The sequence below is a fragment of the Ranitomeya imitator genome, chromosome 8, assembly GCF_032444005.1.
Source record: "Ranitomeya imitator isolate aRanImi1 chromosome 8, aRanImi1.pri, whole genome shotgun sequence".
NCBI classification, from domain to species: domain Eukaryota; kingdom Metazoa; phylum Chordata; class Amphibia; order Anura; family Dendrobatidae; genus Ranitomeya; species Ranitomeya imitator.
This window is the reverse complement of record NC_091289.1, coordinates 9483823-9498840: the sequence shown is the minus strand read 5'-3', so window position 1 is coordinate 9498840 and position 15018 is coordinate 9483823. Positions and strand designations below refer to the sequence as shown.

Here is a 15018-nt window from a genome sequence, read left to right as displayed (position 1 = left end):
AATGAGCAAATCGTGGGGGCAGAGATGGCCGATCATTGCCATACAGAGCGAGGGGCCGGCGGGCACAGTGAGCAGATCGTGGGGGCAGAGATGGCCGATCATTACCATACAGAGCGAGGGGCCGGCGGGCACAATGAGCAGATCGTGGGGGCAGAGATGGCCGATCATTGCCATACAGAGCGAGGGGCCGGCGGGCACAATGAGCAGATCGTGGGGGCAGAGATGGCCGATCATTGCCATACAGGGCGAGGGGCCGGCGGGCACAATGAGCAGATCGTGGGGGCAGAGATGGCCGATCATTGCCATACAGAGCGAGGGGCCGGCGGGCACAATGAGCAGATCGTGGGGGCAGAGATGGCCGATCATTGCCATACAGAGCGAGGGGCCGGCGGGCACAATGAGCAGATCGTGGGGGCAGAGATGGCCGATCATTGCCATACAGAGCGAGGGGCCGGCGGGCACAATGAGCAGATCATGGGGGCAGAGATATCCGATCATTGCCATACAGAGCGAGGGGCCGGCGGGCACAGTGAGCAGATCGTGGGGTCAGAGATGGCCGATCATTACCATACAGAGCGAGGGGCCGGCGGGCACAGTGAGCAGATCGTGGGGGCAGAGATGGCCGATCATTACCATACAGAGCGAGGGGCCGGCGGGCACAATGAGCAGATCGTGGGGTCAGCAGGTCTGACCTTATATACGGATATTGGCTCGTCTCCCCCTTGTGTGCCCAGAGAGGGGGCTTAAAAAAACTCTGTTGCTTAAAGTTGCACGTAATATTGTTACATTTCATGTAACTTTCCAGCAATACACGGCATCAGTGTCCGGGCACCGCTGGAAACTCCAGCAAGATGAAGGCGGCTTCTAGTAGCGCCATTTTGAATACGCAGCACGATGGGGATGTCGGCGGTCCGATAACGTCACTGCATTGCGACATCCAGTGGCCGCGGGGACAGGAAGTCTGGATTAGGGAAGCATAAGATTATTTTAATTTTCTTATATTTGTCTACTAAATGGGAGACATTACAAGAGGGGCCGTAGGGGACATTATAGTGAGGGGAGCTGGTACTGTATAGGGGGATGTGGGGACTTTATACTATATATAAAGGGCTGTGGACCATTATACTGTATTGGGGGCTGAGGGACTATCATATAGTATATGGGGGCTGTGGTGGTGACAATATTATATAATGTGCAGCTGTGACCACCACACAAAGGGATGTGGCAGATATCATTTATACAATGTGATTTTCTGGATTTTATTTTTGATATTCTATCTCTCAATGTTAAAATTAACAGACCCTTAAAGTTATAGACTGTTCATGTCATTGTCAGTGGGCAAAGTTACAAAATCAGCAAGGGATCAAATACTTATTTCCCCCACTGCAGCTCATAAGGGCAGACAGTGCGGAGGCCATATAACATAGGAGGCAGATTTAGGTCATAATATGAACAGATATTTTTATGCAGAGAACATTTTAATAAAACTAAGGTTTATGGGCACCGGTCGGGATGTGCTGCAGAAGACCGGAAATGAGAGAAGTCTGCAGAGACGAGCTGTGGACGCGAAAACTGGACAAGATGAGACGACAAGAAAGAAACTACCGTATATACTTGAGTATAAGCCGACCCGAGTATAAGCCGACCCCCCTAATTTTGCCATAAAAAACTGGGAAAACTTAATGACTCGAGTATAAGCCTAGGGTGGAAATGCAGCAGCTACCGGTGAATTTCAAAAGTAAAAATAGATACCAATAAAAGTAAAATTAATTGAGACATCAGTAGGTTAAGTGTTTTTGAATATCCATATTGAATCAGGAGCCCCATATAACGCTCCATACAGTTTATGATGGGCCCATAAGATGCTCCATATTAAAATATGCCCCATATAATCCTGCATAATGGTTAATAATGGCCCCATAAGATGCTCCATAGACACATTTGCCCAATATAATGCTGCACAAATGCTGATTATGACCCCATAAGATTCTCCATAAAGATATTTGCCCCATATAGTGCTGCACAAACCTTGATTAAGGCCCTATAAGATGCCCCATACAGACCCTTGCCCCATATAATGCTGCACAAACGTTATGGCCCCATAGATGCTCCACACAAACACTTGCCCCATATAGTGCTGCACAAACGTTATGGCCCCATATAGTGCTGCACAAACGTTATGGCCCCATACAGTGCTGCACAAACGTTATGGCCCCATACAGTGCTGCACAAACGTTATGGCCCCATACAGTGCTACACAAACGTTATGGCCCCATATAGTGCTGCACAAACGTTATGGCCCCATATAGTGCTGCACAAACGTTATGGCCCCATATAGTGCTGCACAAACGTTATGGCCCCATATAGTGCTGCACAAACGTTATGGCCCCATATAGTGCTGCACAAACGCTATGGCCCCATATAGTGCTGCACAAACGCTATGGCCCCATATAGTGCTGCACAAACGCTATGGCCCCATATAGTGCTGCACAAACGCTATGGCCCCATACAGTGCTGCACAAACGCTATGGCCCCATACAGTGCTGCACAAACGCTATGGCCCCATACAGTGCTGCACAAACGCTATGGCCCCATATAGTGCTGCACAAACGCTATGGCCCCATACAGTGCTGCACAAACGCTATGGCCCCATACAGTGCTGCACAAACGCTATGGCCCCATACAGTGCTGCACAAACGCTATGGCCCCATACAGTGCTGCACAAATGTTATGGCCCCATACAGTGCTGCACAAACGCTATGGCCCCATACAGTGCTGCACAAACGCTATGGCCCCATACAGTGCTGCACAAACGCTATGGCCCCATATAGTGCTGCACAAATGTTATGGCCCCATATAGTGCTGCACAAACGCTATGGCCCCATACAGTGCTGCACAAACGCTATGGCCCCATACAGTGCTGCACAAACGCTATGGCCCCATATAGTGCTGCACAAACGCTATGGCCCCATTTGCTGTTGCTGCGATAAAAAAAAAAAAATAAATCAACTACTCACCTCTCCGTCGCTCAGGCCCCCGGCACTTTCAATAGTCACCTGCTCCTTGTTCCGGCGCCGCTCCATCTTCAGTACTGACGTTCAGGTAGAGGGTGCGCACTAACCACGTCACCGCACCCTCTGACCTCAGCGTCACTGCTGAAGACGGAGCGGCGCCCGGAACAGGGAGCAGGTGAATATTGCGCAGCGCTCCCCGTTATACTCACCTGCTCCTGGCGCTGTGCAGTCCCTGCTTCCCTGACACCGGCAGCTTATTCCTGTAGTGAGCGGTCACTGTTACAGCTCATTACAGTAATGAATATGTGGCTCCACCTCTATGGGAGGTGGAGCCGCATATTCATTACTGTAATATGTGGCTCCACCTCTATGGGAGGTGGAGCCGCATATTCATTACTGTAATGAGCGGTACCATGTGACCGCTCAGTACAGGAAGAAGCTGCCGACGCCGGGGAAAAGACGTGCAGGGACCGCGCCAGGAGTAGGTGAGTATAATTAGACAGCCCCCACTCTCCCTCCCCTGCCGACCCCCGGGTATGACTCAAGTATAACCCGAGGGGAACTTTCAGCCCAAAAAAAGTGGGCTGAAAATCTTGGCTTATACTCGAGTATATACGGTACTCAAAGAAGATGTCACCTATAAGGTACGTGGATGTAAATGTTTATTGGTGATCCTTTCTGCATTTCATCAGCTTCCTGTATGGTCCACAAACTGATAACTCCCAGCTGTTGCTTACCATTGTTATAGGCGTACTGAGAGTTGTAGGTTCATGAAATACAAATTTGTATGGGGCTGACCTGATATTACAATTGATTGCTGTACTTAGCTTGGTTCTTGTATTCAAGTAGTTCTGATGCTGTATTCCTGTACTGATGATGGTTCTGGTGATGGCATTGGTAATGTACTATTGGTGGTTCTGTATTCCTGTGTTGATGATGGTTCTGGTGATGTATTTTGCACTGATGTTGGCTCTGGTGCCGTACTCATGTGCTGCTGGTGGTTCTCGAGTCATGTAGTGATGATGGTTCTGGTGTTGTATCCATGTATGATGGTTCTGGTGTTGTATCCATGTACTGATGATAGCTCTGGGTCTGTATTTTACGGATTATGGTTCTGGTAACTTATTAATGTACTATTGATGGCTCTGGTGTTCTATTTAGGATGCAGGAAAGAAATATATCTTGGTACCGTGTTAGCCAGTCGATAGAAAAATATTTAGAATTGAGAGTCCTCAGTGGTTGATACCTTCTAATGGCTAACTGAAAAGATGGTAACAAATCTTGCAATTTGTTACCATCTTTTCAGTTAGCCATTAAAAGGTATCAACCACTGAGGACTCAATTCTAAATATTTTTCTATTTAGGATGATGATTTTGGTTTCGTATTCATGAGCTGGTGATGGTTCCGTTGATTTTTACATCATCATCACTATATGAATACACCACCAGAGCCATCATCCCTACACGACTACGGCACCTGAACCACCATCAGTTCTCTGCAGCTGTATTTGTCACATGATGGACGCATCCATTATAATATTAGTTTCCAGACCCGTCCTGGGGTCTGACATATAAAGTCCAGGCCGTCAGGGATGAATAGCGCCATTTGTCCCTAGTATTGTGTAAATGGTCTGCAAGCAATGAACGATTCTATATATCTAGTTTTCCCTGTTGAGCTTAACCCCAACAGAACATCACTTTTTTTTTTCCTTTTTTCAGCGAAAAATGTAAAAACTCCAGTGGAGGTGGACAGTGTTCAGAGCCTGTTACCTGACCCGTAGGAGGGAAGCTTGGGGGGAGTTAGGGGTCCTGTTATCTTGGTCTCTGGCCCAATCCTTTGCTTGGGGGGCTTCATCTGTGTTGGGCCCCCAGATCCCTTTCCGACCAGTGCAGAAACTTGTGTCAGTCAGAAACCGTTTTGCCGCCACTATGTAGTGTTGGCTCTTCACTGCCTCCAGCGGCGGCTGTTGGTACAGCAGATGTCTCTTGCTTTTATACCCAGCGCTGTCCCCGCCTACCCCTAACTGATTTGCCTGAGGAGGGCGTGTCTACGTTCATATTGGGTGTGGCTTGTGCTGTTAGGAACGCCCAGTAGCTACAGACCACGCCTGTGCGTCATGACGCAAAACGCCGGCTGAGGGGGAGCGGCCGTGACTTCTCCCGGCAGGAGCCGCCGCTGCTGGTGCTGCTCCGCGCTCAGTGTCATCCCGGCGGGTGCAGCTGCCGTGTGGAGCCGCCGCCGCCGGTCACCTCACCAGCTCCAGGTAATGTCTGCGCACCTGCGGGGGGAGGCGGGATGTCCGGGCAACCTGAGGCGCTTCACAGCTGTGTGGAACTACAAATCCCAGCCTGCCTGCTGTCCAGGGGCTGAGGGGGCGTTCTGGGGCTTGTAGTTCTCCAGCACCGGTGGTATTCTGTCCTGTGCGACCTCCTGTGATCTCTTATCCCATCGTGCCCCTCAGCGACGTCCGATCATATTGTGAGGAGCCAGACCGCTGACCAGTGTGAACACAGCCCGAAAAAACCCTTCACAGGGGGCTTCACTAATGTCACCTGGGGGCTCAGGGCGATGATTGTGGGGGTCCTTGTGTAGGACTGGGGGATGGGAGACAGAGGACCCCTCAATCCTGCAGAGAGGTAGAATCACAGTGCACCCCTCCTGCAGGACTAGGGGGTGGGATACAGGAAGGACCCCCTATCCTCCAGAGGGGGATATATACCATGGTGCACCCCTCCTGCAGGACTAGGGGGTGGGATACAGGAAGGACCCCCTATCCTCCAGAGGGGGATATATACCATGGTGCACCCCTCCTGCAGGACTAGGGGGTGGGATACAGGAAGGACCCCCTATCCTCCAGAGGGGGATATATACCATGGTGCACCCCTCCTGCAGGACTAGGGGGTGCGATACAGGAAGGACCCCCTATCCTCCAGAGGGGGATATATACCATGGTGCACCCCTCCTGCAGGACTAGGGGGTGCGATACAGGAAGGACCCCCTCCCTTATTCTGCAGGGGTGCATATATCCACAGTGCACCCCTCCTGCAGGACCAAGGAACAAGAAGTAGTAAGGACCCCCCCTATCCTACTAGGGGTGTATAACCACAGTGCACTCCTCTATCCTTCAGGGGGACTGTATGACCTCACTGCACCCCTCCTGCAGGACTGGGGAATGGGATATAGGAAGAACCCCCCCCCCCCCCTTTATCCTGCAGGGGGGACATATATCCACAGTGCACCCCTCCTGTAGGACTAGGGGGTGGGATACAGTAAGTACCCAGTATACTACAGGGTGATTGCATAACCACAGTGAACCCCCTCCTTGAGGACTGGCGGAGGGGATACAGTAAGGACCCCCTATCCTGCTGGGGGGACATATAACCATGGTGCACCCCTCCTGCAGGACTGGTGGAGGGGATACAATAATGACACCCTATTTTGCTGGGGGGACATATAACCATGGTGCACCCCTCCTGCAGGTCTAGGTGGCAGGATACAGTAAGGACCCCCTATCCTCCAGAGGGGGATATATACCATGGTGCTCCCCTCCTGCAGGACTAGGGGGTGCGATACAGGAAGGACCCCCTATCCTCCAGAGGGGGATATATACCATGGTGCACCCCTCCTGCGGGACTAGGGGGTGCGATACAGGAAGGACCCCCTATCCTCCAGAGGGGGATATATACCATGGTGCACCCCTCCTGCGGGACTAGGGGGTGGGATACAGGAAGGACCCCCTATCCTCCAGAGGGGGATATATACCATGGTGCACCCCTCCTGCGGGACTAGGGGGTGCGATACAGGAAGGACCCCCTATCCTCCAGAGGGGGATATATACCATGGTGCTCCCCTCCTGCAGGACTAGGGGGTGGGATACAGGAAGGACCCCCTATCCTCCAGAGGGGGATATATACCATGGTGCACCCCTCCTGCGGGACTAGGGGGTGGGATACAGGAAGGACCCCCTATCCTCCAGAGGGGGATATATACCATGGTGCACCCCTCCTGCAGGACTAGGGGGTGCGATACAGGAAGGACCCCCTATCCTCCAGAGGGGGATATATACCATGGTGCACCCCTCCTGCAGGACTAGGGGGTGCGATACAGGAAGGACCCCCTCCCTTATTCTGCAGGGGTGCATATATCCACAGTGCACCCCTCCTGCAGGACCAAGGAACAAGAAGTAGTAAGGACCCCCCCTATCCTACTAGGGGTGTATAACCACAGTGCACTCCTCTATCCTTCAGGGGGACTGTATGACCTCACTGCACCCCTCCTGCAGGACTGGGGAATGGGATATAGGAAGAACCCCCCCCCCCTTTATCCTGCAGGGGGGACATATATCCACAGTGCACCCCTCCTGTAGGACTAGGGGGTGGGATACAGTAAGTACCCAGTATACTACAGGGTGATTGCATAACCACAGTGAACCCCCTCCTTGAGGACTGGCGGAGGGGATACAGTAAGGACCCCCTATCCTGCTGGGGGGACATATAACCATGGTGCACCCCTCCTGCAGGACTGGTGGAGGGGATACAATAATGACACCCTATTTTGCTGGGGGGACATATAACCATGGTGCACCCCTCCTGCAGGTCTAGGTGGCAGGATACAGTAAGGACCCCCTATCCTGCAGAGGAGGACATATAACCATGGTGCACCCCTCCTGTAGGACTGGTGGAGGGGATACAATAATGACACCCTATTTTGCTGGGGGACATATAACCATGGTGCACCCCTCCTGCAGGTCTAGGTGGCAGGATACAGTAAGGGCCCCCTATCCTGCAGAGGAGGACATATAACCATGGTGCACCCCTCCTGTAGGACTGGTGGAGGGGATACAATAAGGACCCCCTATCCTGCTGGGGGACATATAACCACGGTGCACCCCTCCTGCAGGTCTAGGTGGCAGGATACAATAAGGACCCCCCATCCTCCAGAGGGGGATATATACCATGGTGCAGGTCTAGGTGGTGGGATACAGTAAGGACCCCCTATCCTGCAGGGGGACATATATACCATAGTGCACCTCTCTTGCAGGCGCAGCCCCTGCCATCAGTGAGTGGACGGCCACACAGACCCTGGCAGCAGATATGACCTGTCGCTGGGCACAGGGCAGCAGATCCGTGTGCGCCTGGCAGGGAGCGGCAGGTGGTTATCCCATAATCCTTCCGTCTGGTGGGGAGGCCGCACTTCTCCTCTTACCAGTGCTCCCCAACCTGTAGTTCTCCAGCTGTTGCAAAACTACAAATCTCAGCAGCTTTGTGCCAAGGACTGCTGGGACTTGTAGCTCTGCATCTTCTTGTTGAATAACTGCGAGCTGTTGGTGTGTTAGTTTTTGCTGCAGGCTTGTAGGGCATGCTGAGAGTTGTAGTTTTTCAAAAGTTAGGGAGCCTCAGCTACAGGCTGGGGGGCATGCTGGGTGTGGCAGGTTGAAGGGACATGTTGTAATGGACCATAGGCTTGTACCGTGAGTGAACGAGGGGTTAATCTTCATGCCCCCCAGTCTGCCTCTATACTGATGTAATGGCTGCAGTCACTGTAGGTCCCCTCTGATACCCCTGACATGGTGCAGCACCCCGAGCTGCGCCCGTTTTTCACCCGTCTTGGTTTTGTAGATTTTCTTTCTTCCGCCTCCTCGCTCCAGATCTGCATAGATGACAAATGGAGATCTGGGCCGGTGCCAGGCTCCGTATCTTAGAGACACGTTTGCTGCTTCTCATGGGGCTGGGCGCTGCGCTGTGGGCACGTGCGGGATTTCTTTCCCTCATTGTTTACAATGGGGGACACACTGAAAACAGCGAACGGGGAGGATAACCTCTGCAACTACAGACGAGGCTGTGACTTCTTAAAAGAATTGTCCATGTGTAAAGTTTCTGATGGTTACTAGTCTGGAGTAGTTGTCATTAGCAACCAAGTAGATCCCTGTAACAGATCCGAGAGGTCAGCAGTGGTGCTATAGGGGGCACTAAAGATCTGCGGCGACCCCTGCCCCCTCTGCTATGAATAAAACATGAGGGTTGTGGTTGGGGGGATCTGATGCAAGTTTTGCATCTGGCTTTGTACGCAGCAGAACAGGAGTGGGTGTTCGGCATAGCGGGAGCCTATAGACGCTGCATTGCCTGTAGTTCTTGGTTTAGACTTGCAGAGCAGGGACACAATCATAAACTTTGACTTCAAACGAATGACTTTGTCTACTCTGATACATTGTAACAAAGTCCAGCTGATTAAATCAGGATCTGGATGGTTTCCAATCAGTCAGCAAGCGGAGATCTTGGATATGATGAGTTATATGAGAAAGTTGCAAAACTGTTCCTGATTGAGCCGAGCATAATCTCCGCTTCTCTTTTAGGTGGTCCGTCCTTCTCTGGTCTAGTGGCGGGGTGAGAGGGGGTATCCCATGGCTCGGGGGTCTGGATACTGGTACATGCTCGGCCTCGGGGGGTCTCTGCATCGCTTACTTGTCTCCTTCCCTAAGTGCGTTGCACAATTACTAATACCCATCTGTGAGGCTTTTTCAGCCATGAGGATTTGCAGCAGGAAGAGACACTGGGAAGTGGATTTGTATAAATGGGGTTTACGTTTATGCAGAATCGTGGCCTAAATGTAGAATTTTCCCACACGACATGAAATACCGGTCTGTGCTCTCTGTATTCCTCCTGCTGAATTTGGGATTTTAATAATATTTTTAATTCCAGAGTCTAAACACCTTCCAGACGTTCTACTCACAGCTGAGGGTTTGCAACAGTTGTTTCACGTCTAGACTATCCTCTATGACCTAAAACTCATTAGCAATGAATCTCCCTCCTGATTGTTACAATGTATCAGTCTGGGGTTTGTCTGCTCCAGATACATCTAATAGCTGGAAGAGGCCGGAGATCGGTGCAGGTTTTCAGTCTCGGGATGTAAATAAGAAGGGTCCTGTTCACTGGCGGCAAACGGAGGTCTTGCAACGGGGAAAGTGAAGCAACAAGTCTACAAGAACGTTGCAAAACTCTTTATTATAGGATCTACCAAAAATGCTAGCTCTGACTCTCGTGTTCCATCTTGAAGATGGATTCATTTACTTCTACAGTAATTTCCTCCCCCCCCCCCCCCCCCAAAAAAAAAAATATATATATATATATATATATATCTGAGCAGGCGTGAGCCCATAAAGTGAATGGAGAGACACGGGCTCCTTTCTGTTCACATCAGGGCAAGGCAGAGCCCTACACCTACGGAGCCCGGGCCCCTCCTGCACCTGCCCCTGCACCTACGGAGCCCGGGCCCCTCCTGCACCTGCCCCTGCACCTACGGAGCCCGGGCCCCTCCTGCACCTGCCCCTGCACCTACGGAGCCCGGGCCCCTCCTGCCCCTGCACCTACGGAGCCCGGGCCCCTCCTGCACCTGCTCCTGCACCTACGGAGCCCGGGCCCCTCCTGCACCTGCCCCTGCACCTACGGAGCCCGGGCCCCTCCTGCACCTGCCCCTGCACCTACGGAGCCCGGGCCCCTCCTGCACCTGCCCCTGCACCTACGGAGCCCGGGCCCCTCCTGCACCTGCCCCTGCACCTACGGAGCCCGGGCCCCTCCTGCACCTGCTCCTGCACCTACGGAGCCCGGGCCCCTCCTGCCCCTGCCCCTACGGAGCCCGGGCCCCTCCTGCACCTGCCCCTGCCCCTACGGAGCCCCGGCCCCTCCTGCACCTGCCCCTGCCCCTACGGAGCCCGGGCCCCTCCTGCCCCTACGGAGCCCGGGCCCCTCCTGCCCCTACGGAGCCCGGGCCCCTCCTGCCCCTGCCCCTACGGAGCCCGGGCCCCTCCTGCCCCTGCCCCTACGGAGCCCGGGCCCCTCCTGCACCTGCCCCTACGGAGCCCGGGCCCCTCCTGCCCCGCCATGAGCAGAGGCTGCGCAGTATCTGGATCTCCATTGACTTCTATAGGGGCTCTGATATATTTTTGAGCTCTGTAGAAGTGAATGGAGAGCTGCCCATGTGCCACATCTGCCAGACATGTCTGAGATGAGAATGCCCCTTTAGGAGGGGTATTGTAAAAGGTAATGCCCCTTAGATTGCTGACCCATGATGCTTTGCACTGACTGCCCTCATTAGGAACTTTTATTCCACCACCACACCCCATTTATAGGGTCATAAAGTGTCCGAAACCTCTCTGAAATACGTACAACCTGGTCATCGCCACCGATCTCTCCCTGCGCTTGCTGCAGTTGGGTTGGATGGGTTTGCCGCAGGGTCGGCCCCCCGATTCTGGCTACGAGCAGTCACCTTGCCTCGCTGGGGGTCACAGCTCCTCCAGGCCCCCAGGCTGCTGCTTGCTCTTAACTGCATTTTCCCAGCATTGCCTGTCTTCCAGCGTGAAGGACGCTCGCTCTGTTCTATTTTTATACATCTCCTGTCTTGCAGCGAGAGCCATTAAATCCGCATTCACAGACAGAGCAGGGAGCAGATAAAGGCAGATTTACGGTTACTCTATACGGAAAATCCATTTACTGCCTCAAAAGGCCCTTTTACGTTTTTCTGCAAATCCATGGTGGTACCTGAGTCACCCTTGATTTGTAGGCGTCTGCGGGGGAGAAGATTCCCACTGTATCTGACATTACAGCTCAGCAGCTGTCACCCTGCTTTCCTAGAAGCCTGAAAAGCGATGTTCCCTGGTATAGAACTATGACTCAAGACTGACCTCTCTGTCAAAAGCTGAGTGGCCAACCCCCTGGGAGCTGAAATGGCCGGCATATTGGTTGAGAGCCCTTTAAATAAGGACCCCAGTACAGCTGGGCTACGCTGCAGCTTTGCTTTCGCCGCAGTCATCGTGCAAGAAGTCCACGTCTTTTGGGTAATGGCGGCAATTCTGCCCAGACAACGGGGTCACGTGTCTGACTTCCTGTGGACAAGAATGGGTCATATACCCCTTAAAGAAAAATAAAACCTGGAGATTAGCCCTTTAGGATGTAATTTCCCCTTCAGAATGTTCCCTGCTGCGCTGTCTCCTGTGATTGTGCGCCGATCTGCTGAATTCAGACGTCTGTGAAACACGGTCTCTGCACAGACTGACCAAAGTGAGCAGCCTCGTATAGGGCTGCTGTAGGAGACGGTCCGTTCACAAGACGTCTGAATTCGGCCTTAGGTTCAGTTCATGTTTTGTAAACCCTACCCCGCGGTCTAGAGCCCCCTCTTCCCGGCTTCCACCACTTCCCCATTTCCATTTGCCAGGTTTCCAGCTGACGTTTCCATTTTACCAGTCGTCTAATAGTCCTCGGCTGGCAGCTCGCCCGCCCGGCATTGATTTAAGTTTATATCTGTTCCTCTGGTCCTGGAAGATAACAAATTGCTGTGTAAACAGGATTATTATAAAACCCAAATATAGTTCTGCTCCCACTGCAGTGACACAAGGTCTGATGGGAAGCGTCCATAGCGCATCGTGCTGCATCACTACGGCCTATGTGGCTGCGGCACTGCGTCTGTCACCATTGTGGCTGCAGCTGGTTCTGGGGGTGCAGGGGTGGTGCTAATGTGATTGCACCTTGTTCTGGGGGTGCAGGGGTGGTGCTAATGTGGCTGCAGCTTGTTCTGGAGGTGCAGGGGTGGTGCTAACGTGGCTGCAGCTTGTTCTGGGGGTGCAGGGGTGGTGCTAATGTGGCTGCAGCTGTTCTGGGGATGCAGGGGTGGTGCTAATGTGACCGCAGCTTGTTCAGGGGGTGCAGGGGTGGTGCTAATGTGATTGCACCTTGTTCTAGGGGTGCAGGGGTGGTGCTAATGTGGCTGCAGCTTGTTCTGGAGGTGCAGGGGTGGTGCTAACGTGGCTGCAGCTTGTTCTGGGGGTGCAGGGGTGGTGCTAATGTGGCTGCAGCTGTTCTGGGGATGCAGGGGTGGTGCTAATGTGACCGCAGCTTGTTCAGGGGGTGCAGGGGTGGTGCTAATGTGACCGCAGCTTGTTCTGGGGGTGCAGGGGTGGTGCTAACGTGGCTGCAGCTTGTTCTGGGGGTGCAGGGGTGGTGCTAATGTGACCCCAGCTTGTTCTGGGGGTGCAGGGGTGGTGCTAACGTGGCTGCAGCTTGTTCTGGGGGTGCAGGGGTGGTGCTAATGTGACCCCAGCTTGTTCTGGGGGTGCAGGGGTGGTGCTAACGTGGCTGCAGCTTGTTCTGGGGGTGCAGGAGTGGTGCTAATGTGACCCCAGCTTGGTCTGGGGGTGCAGGGGTGGTGCTAATGTGACCGCAGCTTGTTCTGGGGGTGCAGGGGTGGTGCTAATGTGACCGCAGCTTGTTCTGGGGGTGCAGGGGTGGTGCGAACGTGGCTGCAGCTTCTTCTGGGGGTGCAGGGGTGGTGCTAATGTGGCCGCAGCTTGTTCTGGGGGTGCAGGGGTGGTGCTAGTGTGGCCGCAGCTTGTTGTAGGGGTGGCGCTAATGTGGCCGCAGCTTGTTCTGGGGGTGCAGGGGGTGGTGCTAACGTGGCTGCAGCTAGTTCTGGGGGTGCTAATGTGGCTGCAGCTTGTTCTGGGGGTGCAGGGGTGGTGCTAGTGTGGCCGCAGCTTGTTGTAGGGGTGGCGCTAATGTGGCCGCAGCTTGTTCTGGGGGTGCAGGGGGTGGTGCTAACGTGGCTGCAGCTAGTTCTGGGGGTGCTAATGTGGCTGCAGCTTGTTCTGGGGGTGCAGGGGTGGTGCTAGTGTGGCCGCAGCTTGTTGTAGGGGTGGCGCTAATGTGGCCGCAGCTTGTTCTGGGGGTGCAGGGGGTGGTGCTAACGTGGCTGCAGCTAGTTCTGGGGGTGCAGGGGTGGTGCTAATGTGACCGCAGCTTGTTCTGGGGGTGCAGGGGTGGTGCGAACGTGGCTGCAGCTTCTTCTGGGGGTGCAGGGGTGGTGCTAATGTGGCCGCAGCTTGTTCTGGGGGTGCAGGGGTGGTGCTAGTGTGGCCGCAGCTTGTTGTAGGGGTGGCGCTAATGTGGCCGCAGCTTGTTCTGGGGGTGCAGGGGTGGTGCTAGTGTGGCTGCAGTTTGTTCTGGGGGTGCAGGGGTGGTGCTAATGTGGCCGCAGCTTCTTCTGGGGGTGCAGGGGTGGTGCTAGTGTGGCCGCAGCTTGTTCTGGGGGTGCAGGGGTGGTGCTAGTGTGGCCGCAGCTTGTTGTAGGGGTGGCGCTAATGTGGCCGCAGCTTGTTCTGGGGGTGCAGGGGTGGTGCTAGTGTGGCTGCAGCTTGTTCTGGGGGTGCAGGGGTGGTGCTAATGTGGCCATATTAGTTACCATCCCTACACACTGCAGGAAGTAATGCTGCTTCTCCTACACCCTCCAAAAAGCACAGACCACGTTGCTTCCACCCCCTACACCTTTGAAAGAAGAGGCCCCCTAACTCTCCCAATGTGGCTGTTGTTTCTTTGGGTGGGTTTGGCAGCACCAATGTGGCCGCTGCTTTCCATGTAGGGTGTATTTCCGAGGCGCCTGTCAATTACAGGAGACTGGTATAACTGATTCTGATGCATCCCTTTCCCCTGTATACAGACTCGGCATTCGGGGGACACTCCATAATATTGGTGGTCACCCATCTTTCCCAGATACAGAATGACACTAGCTGAGAACTGCCCATTTGTTTGTGGTGCTGGCTCCTTTAAGTGGAGACTTGTTTTTCCCATAAGGCCTTGTGTTGCGTCTAGCTGACATCTGGGCGGCCTTTGACCCTCCATCATTCTATTAGTGGGGCAGAACCGCTCCCCGGGGGTTCCCTTCCTTTTAATGTTCCATAAACTCAACTGATTAACTGCTTCTATAATTGTGAGGCTTAGGGGCAGAATCATGGGGGCAATGTTACACTTTTATAGTGTGGATTTCTTTTTTTTTTTTTTGGGGGGGGGGGGGGGGGGGGGGCGGCTCTGTGGTTGTCACTTTTGCAAAATCTGTTTAACTGACTCTAGTTCTTCTAGTTTTTCCGCTTCCAGGCTGCTGTCCCCTTAAACCTGCAGGCTATCCGGGGTGAGCAGGTGTACTATGGGGCCTCGGAGCAGCGTACCGCTACGTAGCACTGGC

The 15018-nt window shown here is 53.6% G+C and overlaps 2 protein-coding genes across 2 annotated transcripts in view; one reads left to right on the top strand and one right to left on the bottom strand.

Annotated features, from left to right (window-relative positions):
* Nucleotides 1-4839, bottom strand: part of TRH (thyrotropin releasing hormone) — a 111158-nt gene extending 106319 nt beyond the window's left edge. Inside the window, exon 1 of the mRNA XM_069736241.1 lies at nt 4785-4839. The gene's annotated coding sequence lies outside the window, so the exon portion shown is untranslated. The remainder of the gene's footprint in view (nt 1-4784) is intronic.
* A 313-nt stretch (nt 4840-5152) lies between these two features.
* TMCC1 (transmembrane and coiled-coil domain family 1) overlaps nt 5153-15018 on the top strand; it is a 60512-nt gene continuing 50646 nt past the window's right edge. Inside the window, exon 1 of the mRNA XM_069736236.1 lies at nt 5153-5278. The gene's annotated coding sequence lies outside the window, so the exon portion shown is untranslated. The remainder of the gene's footprint in view (nt 5279-15018) is intronic.